This window comes from Macrobrachium rosenbergii, chromosome 40, assembly GCF_040412425.1.
Source record: "Macrobrachium rosenbergii isolate ZJJX-2024 chromosome 40, ASM4041242v1, whole genome shotgun sequence".
Lineage (NCBI taxonomy): Eukaryota > Metazoa > Arthropoda > Malacostraca > Decapoda > Palaemonidae > Macrobrachium > Macrobrachium rosenbergii.
Genome location: NC_089780.1, coordinates 20,640,166 through 20,651,075, shown reverse-complemented (window position 1 = coordinate 20,651,075; position 10,910 = coordinate 20,640,166). Strand labels below are relative to the sequence as shown.

General features: G+C 36.7%; 1 long non-coding RNA gene across 4 annotated transcripts in view; it reads right to left on the bottom strand.

The window, feature by feature from the left end:
• Nucleotides 1-5,703: 5,703 nt before the first annotated feature.
• The window catches only part of LOC136826221 (uncharacterized), a 516,569-nt gene continuing 511,362 nt past the window's right edge, over nt 5,704-10,910 (bottom strand). For 2 of the 4 annotated variants that reach the window (XR_010849555.1, XR_010849554.1), the window contains 3 exons: nt 9,546-9,812; nt 7,520-7,695; nt 5,704-5,891 (listed from right to left, as the gene is read on the bottom strand). This is a non-coding gene — a long non-coding RNA (uncharacterized lncRNA). The remainder of the gene's footprint in view (nt 5,892-7,519; nt 7,696-9,545; nt 9,813-10,910) is intronic. The other 2 variants (XR_010849556.1, XR_010849557.1) reach the window with 2 other exon arrangements.

The window sequence follows — 10,910 nt, the reverse complement described above, 5'->3', positions numbered from 1 at the left end:
AAGACCATGTGATAAGGCTCCTTTAGCTAGAGCGTTTGAAAGGCAGTGTGATAAGGCTACTTTAGCTAGAGCGTTTGAAAGACCATGTGATAAGGCTACTTTAGCTAGAGCGTTTGAAAGACCATGTGATAAGGCTACTTTAGCTAGAGCGTTTGAAAGGACTTGTGATAAGGCTACTTTAGCTAGAGCGTTTGAAAGGACTTGTGATAAGGCTACTTTAGCTAGAGTGTTTGAAACGACTTGTGATAAGGCTACTTTAGCTAGAGCGTTTGGAAGACCATGTGATAAGGATCCTTTAGCTAGAGCGTTTGAAAGACCATGTGATAAGGATCTTTTAGCTAGAGCGTTTGAAAGACCATGTGATAAGGCTCCTTTAGCTAGAGCGTTTGAAAGGCCATGTGATAAGGCTACTTTAGCTAGAGCGTTTGAAAGGACTTGTGATAAGGCTACTTTAGCTAGAGCGTTTGGAAGACAATGTGATAAGGATCCTTTAGCTAGAGCGTTTGAAAGGCCTTGTGATGAGGCTCCTTTAGCTAAAGCGTTTGAAAGGACTTGTGATAAGGGTACTTTAGCTAGAGCGTTTGAAAGGACTTGTGATAAGGCTACTTTAGCTAGAGCATTTGAAAGGACTTGTGATAAGGCTCCTTTAGCTAGAGCGTTTGAAAGGCCATGTGATAAGGATCCTTTAGCTAGAGCATTTGAAAGGCCTTGTGATGAGGCTCCTTTAGCTAGAGCGTTTGAAAGGACATGTGATAAATTGAACTTTAGCTAGAGCGTTTGAAAGGACTTGTGATAAGGCTACTTTCAGCTAGAGCATTTGAAAGACCATGTGATAAGGCTCCTTTAGCTAGAGCGTTTGAAAGGCCGTGTGATAAGGCTCCTTTAGCTAGAGCATTTGAAAGGACTTGTGATAAGGCTCCTTTAGCTAGAGCGTTTGTAAGACCATGTGAAAATCTCTCCCCTACAGCTAGAGCATTTGAAAGGACTTGTGATAAGGCTCCTTTAGCTAGAGCGTTTGTAAGACCATGTGATAAGGCTACTTTAACCCTAGAGCGTTTGAAAGGACTTGTGATAAGGCTACTTTAGCTAGAGTGTTTGAAAGACCGTGTGATAAGGATCCTTTAACTAGAGCGTTTGAAAGACCATGTGATAAGGCTCCATTGAATATGCCTTTAGCTAGAGCGTTTGAAAGGCCATGTGATAAGGCTACTTTAGCTAGAGCGTTTGAAAGGACTTGTGATAAGGCTACTTTAGCTAGAGCGTTTGGAAGACAATGTGATAAGGATCCTTTAGCTAGAGCGTTTGAAAGGCCTTGTGATGAGGCTCCTTTAGCTAGAGCGTTTGAAAGGACTTGTGATAAGGGTACTTTAGCTAGAGCGTTTGAAAGGACTTGTGATAAGGCTACTTTAGCTAGAGCATTTGAAAGGACTTGTGATAAGGGTACTTTAGCTAGAGCGTTTGAAAGGCCATGTGATAAGGATCCTTTAGCTAGAGCGTTTGAAAGGCCTTGTGATGAGGCTCCTTTAGCTAGAGCGTTTGAAAGGACATGTGATAAGGGTACTTTAGCTAGAGCGTTTGAAAGGACTTGTGATAAGGCTACTTTAGCTAGAGCATTTGAAAGACCATGTGATAAAGCTCCTTTAGCTAGAGCGTTTGAAAGGCCGTGTGATAAGGCTCCTTTAGCTAGAGCATTTGAAAGGACTTGTGATAAGGCTCCTTTAGCTAGAGCGTTTGTAAGACCATGTGAAAAGGCTCCTTTAGCTAGAGCATTTGAAAGGACTTGTGATAAGGCTCCTTTAGCTAGAGCGTTTGTAAGACCATGTGATAAGGCTACTTTAGCTAGAGCGTTTGAAAGGACTTGTGATAAGGCTACTTTAGCTAGAGTGTTTGAAAGACCGTGTGATAAGGATCCTTTAACTAGAGCGTTTGAAAGACCATGCGATAAGGCTCCTTTAGCTAGAGCGTTTGACAGGACTTGTGACAAGGCTACTTTAGCTAGAGCGTTTGAAAGACCGTGTGATAAGGATCCTTTAACTAGAGCGTTTGAAAGACCATGTGATAAGGCTCCTTTAGCTAGAGCGTTTGAAAGGACTTGTGATAAGGGTACTTTAGCTAGAGCGTTTGAAAGGACTTGTGATAAGGCTACTTTAGCTAGAGTGTTTGAAAGAACGTGTGATAAGGCTCCTTTAGCTATAGTGTTTGAAAGCCCTTGTGATAAGGCTACTTTAGCTAGAGCGTTTGAAAGACCATGTGATAAGGATCCTTTAGCTAGAGCGTTTGAAAGTACTTGTGATAAGGCTACTTTAGCTAGAACGTTTGAAAGACCATGTGATAAGGGTCCTTTAGCTAGAGCGTTTGAAAGGCCATGTGATAAGGATCCTTTAGCTAGAGCGTTTGAAAGACCATGTGATAAGGATCCTTTAGCTAGAGCGTTTGAAAGGCTGTGTGATAAGGATCTTTTAGCTAGAGCGTTTGAAAGGCCATGTGATAAGGATCCTTTAGCCAGAGCGTTTGAAAGGCCATGTGATAAGGCTCCTTTAGCTAGAGCGTTTGAAAGGACTTGTGATAAGGGTACTTTAGCTAGAGCGTTTGAAAGGACTTGTGATAAGGCTACTTTAGCTAGAGTGTTTGAAAGAACGTGTGAAAAGGCTCCTTTAGCTATAGTGTTTGAAAGCCCTTGTGATAAGGCTACTTTAGCTAGAGCGTTTGAAAGACCATGTGATAAGGATCCTTTAGCTAGAGCGTTTGAAAGTACTTGTGATAAGGCTACTTTAGCTAGAACGTTTGAAAGACCATGTGATAAGGATCCTTTAGCTAGAGCGTTTGAAAGACCATGTGATAAGGATCCTTTAGCTAGAGCGTTTGAAAGACCATGTGATAAGGATCCTTTAGCTAGAGCGTTTGAAAGGCTGTGTGATAAGGATCTTTTAGCTAGAGCGTTTGAAAGGCCATGTGATAAGGATCCTTTAGCCAGAGCGTTTGAAAGGCCATGTGATAAGGATCCTTTAGCTAGAGCGTTTGAAAGGCCATGTGATAAGGATCCTTTAGCTAGAGCGTTTGAAAGGCCATGTGATAAGGATCGTTTAGCCAGGGCGTTTGAAAGGCCATGTTATAAGGATCCTTTAGCTAGAGCGTTTGAAAGGCCATGTGATAAGGATCCTTTAGCTAGAGCGTTTGAAAGGACTTGTGGTAAGGATCCTTTAGTAGAGCGTTTGAAAGGCCATGTGATAAGGATCCTTTAGCTAGAACGTTTGAAATGCTGTGTGATAAGGTAGAGCGTTTGAAAGGCCGTGTGATAAGGCTCCTTTAGCTAGAGCGTTTGAAAGGCCTTGTGATAATGCTCCTTTAGCTAGAGCGTTTAAAAGACCGTGTGGTAAGGCCCCTTTAGCTAGAGCGTTTGAAAGACTGTGTGATAAGGCTCTTATAGCTAGAGGGCTTGAAAGACTGTGTGATAAGGCTCCATAACGTTTGAAAGGCCGTGTGATAAGGCTCCTTTAGCTAGAGCGTTTGAAAGACCGTGTGATAAGGCCCCTTTAGCTAGAGCGTTTGAAAGACCGTGTGATAAGGCCCCTTCAGCTAGAGCGTTTGAAAGACTGTGTGATAAGGCTCCAGAATGTTTGAAAGGCCGTGTGATACGGCTCCTTTAGCTAGAGCGTTTGAAAGGCAGTGTGATAAGGCTGCTGTAGCTAGAACGTTTGAAAGGCCTTGTGATAAGGCTCCTTTAGCTGGAACGTTTGAAAGGCTGTGTGATAAGGCTCCTTTAGCCATAGCGTTTGAAAGGCAATGTGACGAAATTCGAGCACGTTTCTCAATCAAAATTCATCTTACACATCTTTGTGTATAATATAGAACCTTATTATTGAATCAACATTCAATTATTTATACTAGAAATTGACAATGACCATATATATTACAGCTTAATTAATGAAAGCATTTTAAAATCCTATATCTCTTTAACATGATTTTATTTAATTAGGTCCCATAGGTAGAGCGTTTGAAAGGCCAGTTTACGAAATTTGAGTTTTGTCGTTTCAAACGCTCCAGCTAAGGAGACTCTATGTTTACTTTCTTTTGTTTCTTCGAATATTTTTGCTCTCGTTCATTTTTTCTTCGTGTTTCCCTGTATATTTTGTCACTTTTTATTTATTAAATAAATACCTTTTTTAACCATAATTGTGGCACTTCTATTTATTTCCTTTCCGGGAAAAACCAAAAATGTTCAAAGAAACAGGAAAAAAAAGTAAACATAGAGTCTCCTTAGCTGGAGCGTTTGAAACGACAAAACTTGAATTTCGTCAACTGGCCTTTCAAACGCTCTAGTTACGGGAGCTAATTAAGTAAAATCGTCAAGGTAAAGAGGTATAAATTTTTAAATTGCTTTAATTAATTCGGCTGATGTTACGTAAAAGTAATTATAGATTTCCTGTTAATTTCTTGCATAGATAATTGAATATTGATTCAATAACAAGGTTTTACATTATGTACAAAGACGTGTTGGATGAATTTTGAGGGCGACGCCCTTTCTCCCTAACTACCTATCTTTCTCTTATTCTACATATCAATCTATCTATAAATCGATCTATCTATCACTTAGTCTTTCTCTCTGTCTATCTGTCACTCACTCTTTCTCTTTATCTATCTCTCAGTCACCCTATCTATCTGTCTGTCTATTTATCTATCTACCTATCTATCCAAAATCGCGAGTTTTGTCGTTTCAAACGCTCCAGCTAAGGACACTCTATGCTTACTTTTTTCTTGCTCGAATATTTTTGGGCTTTCCCGTTTGTTTTTCTTCACGTTTCCCTGACTGTTTTGTCACGTTTTTATTTGTTAAATAAATACTTTTTTTAATCATAATAGTAGCACTTTTATTTATTTCCTTTTAGGGAAGACCCCAAAATATTCGAAGAAACAAGAAAAAAGTAAACATAGAGTCTCTGTAGCTGGAGCGTTTGAAAGACCAGTTGACGAAATTCGAGGACGCTTTTCAAACAGCGGCCCATAAATTAGAGGAACACCTTCATGGCGCGAAATCCTGGGTCTCTTATTGGCTGAACAATTCTCGGTTGTGATTGGTCGTCGGTTCATTTCTACCTCCAAGGAATTGTTTATTATTTTAGCTGCTGACGTCATGAAGCAATCGTCGTATGGTGTATGACGTCACAGACACCGACCAATCACTGCTGGCGGTAATCGAGATAGCCAATCAGGGGACAGATATTTTCCCGCTTTAGGGAAGCCATAAGACGATGGTGTACCCACCCCCTTATGCGTTGCTGTTTGGGACTTGTTAAAAAGTAGAGATTTTGTGGTTTCAAACGCTCTAGCTAATCGAGCTTTGCTAGAGTTTTACGAGATATGGTGGTTTCAAACGCTCTAGTTGATCGAGCTTTTCCGAGTTTTAGGTTTTGTAGTTTCATACGCTCTAGCTGATCGAGTTTTTTGCTGCTGTTCTCTGTTTTTCGACCTCCGTTGTTGTTGTTCATTTATTTCATATTTCTTTGTTACGTTTTTTCTTGAATAAATCCTAATTTATTGTAGAATCATTGTATTATTTTATATATTATATATATATATATATATATATATATATATATATATATATATATATATATACATATATATATAAAGGTTGCTGTGCTATTGTATATGCTTCCAGTTAATGTTGTTGTTTATTAATTCTTTTATTTATTTCTGCTACACTTAGTCCTTGCAATATTCTAATAAAAAGCCCTAAAGTAAATAAAACAGGCTAAGGATAACAATAGTTTATTTTCTAAGAATAAGTTGACTTTATGCGACCACAGGTCATGACCAAAGACATCCTGGGACTGTGGTAATGTATGGCAGGGAGTAAGAAGACTGCTGTTGACCTGTGGACTCTCACCATCCTGCAGGAACATAAAGTTTATGAGATATTTAATAAATAAAAGTTTGGTGGCCGTAGCCAACTTATTATCTTAGGAATCAATATATTTAAGTTTAGCATTGAAAATACGGTTTATATATATATATATATATATATATATATATATATATATATATATATATATATATATATATATATATATATACACACACACACACACACATTATATGTGTGTCGGAGGTCAAGCAAACCCAGAGGCACTCCCCTACGTATAGAAAGAATCCTATTGACGTCGTCATTAGCATTCATCCTACAGCATTTTGCATATAAAATGTAATTAATTTAATTCCACATAAAAAAATACGAAATGAATACCCGTATTAGTTTAAAGAAAGCTTCATCAAATTACTTCCCATGAAAACCTATTTCTCTACAACAGAATGATTTTACTTAAAAATCTCTCTCAAAAGCTAGAGTGTTCGAAAGGTATAATGAAGGATTCCTTTGAACCTATTACATTTTATTTAATGATTTCCTTTGTTTCTGCTCATTCTATTTATTTTAAATGAAAGTGGAAATGGATTATAAATCTGTATTGCAGAAAATAGTATTTTAACTATAATTCATTTGCTGTCTCTATAGCTGTTTCATCACTTTTCCCACACGTGTCTTTAAAAAGCCAACTAGCCTTATAAATACTTTATTTCTGTGTATACTGCCTTGTACTGGGTTACATAAATTATTTGTATGATGATTAAATATCTTGGAATTTAAATGTAAATAACGATATTTTCCCTAAACGTGAACATCACATTATTTATAAAATGTTTTTAGGCTCAGAAAGCAACACATGGCAACTGTGGAGCTATTTCTCCACGTCAGCTGCTATCGAAGTCATCAACATGTTTGGCCAATCACAACTGAGAGTTTAAGAGCCAATGAAAAGACAGGGATTCCTCGCCACGTGGGTGTTCCTTCCGATGGTGGGCTGCTGTTTGAAGAACCTGCTGCAATGGCCTCAAATGGCCTTTCAAACGCTCTATCTGTGGGGCTACTAATTTTAAGTATAAAATAGTTCGAGTATACATACATAGATATGAAGGTTTTCAATGGGGATGAATCAGAGTGCGTTTAATATTTATCACCAGTACAGATATTTAACAATTCAGCTTGCTATGTAAAATTTAAAAAATATTAATTTGTAATTTTACATACAAAACGGTGTAGGATGAATCTTAATGTCGACGGCCTCCTCTTACTTAGAAAATACCGAGGAATAAAACCGTTCTAATAAATACTATACTTAGGTTTTCAAAGGGTATTAATGTGATCAAGATTATAGTGCTTAAGACAAATATAGATTTTCGCTGACTAATTTTCGAAGTTGAAAAGTAATGCTAACTCTTAAATCAAGTTTTATATACGAAACAGTGTAGGATGAATCTTAATGTCGACGTCATTTCCAATCCAAGGAAATAATACGAGTTACTCTCAGTTTGTATGTAGTTTTCTGGAAGGCATTTTTGGTCAAAGACAGTTAAACTTATTTATCCTAATTTTTACTGGAATCTATGTATACAATGTATTAGACAGTGTATTGCCTCTTGAAGACTTGAAATAAAGTAAAATTTATTAAACGGCTAAACTCACTCTGTTTCTCTCTCCTAATCGTCAATATGTCAGAAGCCCCTTACCACATTTTCCTGGTTTTTCTACATTAGCACAGTCCCGAGGTCCATACCAGGTCTTCACTGACTATCACGTCTTATCACACTTATGGGAGGCCTTCTAAGAGATGCCCTGTGTTGGAATATGTCCAACGGGACCTGAAAATAAAGTATTTTTTAAGCTTATCTTGGTTGATTTCATTTTGGCTTACTCTTATTTATTAAATAAAACGGTCATAATTAATGCTACTCTGATAGTTCTATGATAAGACAGTAATTTACTGAAGCAAAAAACCTTAAAAAATAAATGGTAAAAGATGAACAGCAAACAACTGGAACCAAGGGTGACGAAAAATAACCGGGAGCCGCATAGCTAGAGCGTTTGAAATACACAATCTCTCGATTTGAACAAACCTCCGAACAGCGATGCATGGTGGCGAGAATCACCTTCACATGCCTTCTTCCTTAAGCCGGAAATGTCTCCTTATTGGCTGGCACAGCCATCTCCAAGACTGAATGGGTCACGTAACTCGTGACGTCATAGAATCGCTACTTACATCACATATGGTTGCCGTAAGATAGCAGAAGAAAAGTCTTTTAATATCATTCTGTAACAATAGGACGCTTTACATAATTTTTCTCTTACCAGAAGACTTTAGCACACATTCCTAAGACTACAAGATGAAAATGGAGCAATGAAATACATTTTGCTAACAGTAATTATCACATTTACTGTACTGAAATGTTTCCAGTTATTATTTTCATCTTGTACTTCAGTCAAATTGTATTCAAGTGTTTCTTTGAAACTTTTGTACTTCATTTGATTAATTCCACTTTTCTACTCACTTTATCTATTTTAAAATACCTAATTATCAATGATAAGTCTTAAATGTATGAAGTAATATTTCAATATCTAAAATTCACTTCATATATCTATAGAGGTTTCATCACATTTACCAACCTGCGTTCATTCATAAAAGAAAACGAGTCTTTTAAAGGAGCCACCTGGTTTTACATATAAAATGTTTAATTCCTCTTATACTGCTTTTTTCTGCATTAAGTACATCATATGTATGATTTGGAATTCTAAAAATGAAATGGAATGTTTTGATATCATCTCTAGATATGGACGCCGCTTGGTTTATAAAAATGAATGCAATGTATAACAACTGTTTCAATACGTCAGGAGCTTGCGTAATAAGCTACGTGTTTGGCCAATTGCAATTGAGGATGATATAGCCAATAAGAAAACAAGGATTCCCCGCCATGAGGGTGATCCTTCAGACGATAGATTGCCGTTTGTAGAGCTTGGCAGCTTGCTCAAATGGCATCACATAACCTTTCAAACGCTCTATCTATAGGGATGCTTTTAAGTAAAATAGTTCGAATATGCATAGATTGGTAGGGTTTCAAAGGGTATATTTCTTATGACTAATACAGAGATTAATTTAGCAATTCAGTTCACTATGTAACCTTAAACAATTTTAATTCACAATTATATTTTGAATACAAAACGGTGTAGGATGAATCTTAATGTCGTCCTCCTTCTCTTACTACGAAATACATAGGATGAAAATCATTCTAACATATATACATAGGTAGGTTTTCAAAGGGTATTAGTTTGATCGAGTTTAGTACTGAAGACAAATATAGATTTTCATTTACCAATTTCTTATATTGAATGAGGATTAATACTAATTCATTAATCACGTGTTTTATGCAAAACAGTGAAGGATGAAACTTAATGTCGACGTCCTTTTCCCTCAGAGAAAATACATAGGAGAGTTATTAGTTCTTATACTGTTGTCTGGAAGGCATTCAAGTTGTGAAAGATACTTACATTTATTAAATGTAAAATAACCATATTTATTTTTCTCTAAAGATCTTAAAATCAAGTAAAAAACCACCAGTTTCATTTTCTAAATACCTCATATTTTCTATGTTTCTGTATGGCTTTTGGAGCCCAGAGGTCCACACCAAGTCCCTAACTAACCCCTATCATCACATACCACATTTACAAGAATGCACTGAGCAATGACCTGTCTTGGCATAAGCCAGTTTAATAAGAAAAACAGTCACCATCCACCGGCTCCTCTTAAACCTATTAGCTCTTCATAGTTCACAGATCCACAGCAGCCCCCTTACCACATTTACTCGATTCCTCTATGTAGCACAGTCCCGAGGTTCTCAACAGGTCTTCACTAAATATCATGTCTTACCACACTAATGGGAAGCCTTTTAGACAATGCCTCTTGCTGGCTTATGTCCAACTTGACCTGAAAATAAAATGTTTTTTACAGTTTAGCTTAGCTGATTTTATTTTAGCTTATTATTCATTAGATAAAATAAATAATGCTATTTCGATGGTTTGATTACAAAACAGTGGTTTAATAAAGAAACAGTACAAAAAAAAAATTGTAAAAGTTAAACAACCAATATCAGGAACCAAAAAAGTGTAACGAAAAACGAATGGGAGCCGGCCCCATAGCTAGAGCGTTTGAAGAAACAAATCTCGCGATTTGAAAAAACCTCCGAACTGCAAAGCATGATGGCGACTATCACCTTCTTATGCCCTTCTTCAGACGGGGAATATGCCTTCTTGCTGGCTGGCACAATCGTAACGTCATAGAATCGGCACTTACATCACACATGGTTTCCATAAGGCCCCAGAACACAAATCTTATAATCCTTTTTTTTTTTACCAATATGGCGTTTTACGGATGTTTTCTGCTATCAGAAGACTTTGGGACATATTCCCAAGACTCTGAGATGAAAATGGAACAACGAAATACATTTTGTTAACTGTAATTTTCATATGTTTTGTACTGAAAATTTACCTGTTTCCATTTTTATTCTTAACTATGCAGACGACATCTTGCATTGTAGCCAAAGTTTAATAAAGAACTCCTTTGAAACTAGTATATTTTATTTGATTAATTCCCTTTTCTTGGTCACTTTATATATTTCAAATAAAATGTACATCAATGTCAAATCTTTATTGCATAAAAAGATATTTTAATATATCTAATTCACTTAATACCTCTATAGATGTTTCATCACATATTACCAACTTGTGTTCACTCATAAAAGCAAACGAGTCTTTCAAAGTAGCCACCTTGTTTTATATACAATGTTTAATTCCTGTTATAATGCCTTGTTCTAGGGTAAATACATTATACGTATGATTAAGAATTTCAAAAGTGGAATGAAATATGATGATATATCCAAATAATGGAATGCAATTCTTGACAACTCTTTCATTACGTCAGTAGCTACAACAGAAAACAAGTCTTTGGTTGAACAACAACCAATGACAACTCAGGATTAAACAGCCAGTAACAATACTGGAATTTTCAGTTTTGAGAGAGCTCCTT